The sequence below is a fragment of the Galeopterus variegatus genome, unplaced genomic scaffold (assembly GCF_000696425.1).
Source record: "Galeopterus variegatus unplaced genomic scaffold, G_variegatus-3.0.2 Scaffold210, whole genome shotgun sequence".
Classification (NCBI taxonomy): domain Eukaryota; kingdom Metazoa; phylum Chordata; class Mammalia; order Dermoptera; family Cynocephalidae; genus Galeopterus; species Galeopterus variegatus.
In genome coordinates, this window is record NW_007726321.1 from 300,479 (window position 1) to 301,793 (window position 1,315).

The following is a 1,315-nucleotide window of genomic DNA, read 5'->3' on the forward strand; positions in this document are numbered from 1 at the left end:
GCGGGAGCGCCGCAGCGCTCCCAAGCGGCGCACTCTCCAGTGCGCCACCGGGCCGGCCCTGTTAACTGACTTTTTAGATCATGCATACTCATACTTTGATTATAAACAATGAAATGGTTAAGGTATGCAGGAATATAAATAAAGCACCCCACACAGTGTCTGGCACAAATAGACACTCGATAAACGTCTGACTGCTTTTTCATCACTGCCAGGATAAGATATATAAGGTTATCTCAAAAAGTTCGTGGAAAAATAGAATCGAAAGATAATACCAACCTTTTCATGAACTTCTTGAAGTACCCTGGTAAATTACTGTAGCTCCACCCTTATCCTGGGTAGCTCAGTCATCACCATGACTGATGTCTGAAGCAATCCACCGTCAGCTCTTCAAAAGAAGCTGTAGTGGCTTTGCATGAAACAGAAAAGTGACTGCAAGAGAAATTAAAAGCCATAACCATCTGAAACGCAAACTTAAACAGTAGATAGCATTTTCCACCCCTCAGACTGACAGGTGACACTGTGCTGGTGAAGGCGTGTGCACTCTAGAACTTTGGTAGAGCGAGTCCAACTACCGATCCCGCTTCCGCAGAGGGCAACTTGCCAGCAGCCGTCACAACTACCTCGGGCACATACCACTCGGCCCAGCGGATCTACGTCCAGGAATTTCTCCTACAGAAATGCACTTGCACAAAATGTGTGGAAAAGCACCGTTCGTAGTGTCAAAAACTTGGTAACAACCTAATCGTCCGTCGACAACGGACAGGTTGCATTAGTCATGCCACGTCTAGACACCGAACGGACGAGGCCCTCCAGAAGCACGCGGCGGGAAGAGCTGGGGGCGCGGGCTGTGCGCCCCGCCAGCGTGGAGGTCACGGACACCGCCAGGGGACGCAGCCGGGAGCAAAGCCGGCGGCCGGCGGGGAAGACGTCACGCCCGCGGGTTCTGAAACCCGAGCCATTCTGTAGCTAAAGACGCTTTGAGATCGGGAAGGGGAGTCGGTGTTTGCCGGAGGACGAAAGAGCGCCGGAGCGGACGGCGCGAGTGCACCCAGCGCCACAGAGCCGCACACAATCCGCGTAGTTCATCACAGAAACCAAGGTCCACGGGGGCCTGCGAGCCGCCCCAACCCCGAGGACCGCGCCACCCTCGCTCCTCCCTTGGCATCCCCCGCTCTGCCGGCCAGCAGCCCGGGATGGGCGTGGAGCGCTGGGGTACCCCCCGGCCGCTAGGCCCCACCGCCCCTCCTCAGGCCGCCGCCCCGCGCCTGCGCAGGCCCGCCCTCGCACAACTGGCGCCTGCGCACACGCCGCCCCC

The 1,315-nt window shown here is 57.0% G+C and overlaps 1 long non-coding RNA gene across 1 annotated transcript in view; it reads right to left on the reverse strand.

Moving 5' to 3' along the window:
- Nucleotides 1-714, reverse strand: part of LOC103585019 — a 3,650-nt gene extending 2,936 nt beyond the window's left edge. The window contains exon 1 of the long non-coding RNA XR_550034.1: nucleotides 277-714. This is a non-coding gene — a long non-coding RNA (uncharacterized LOC103585019). The remainder of the gene's footprint in view (nucleotides 1-276) is intronic.
- Nucleotides 715-1,315: the final 601 nt, after the last annotated feature.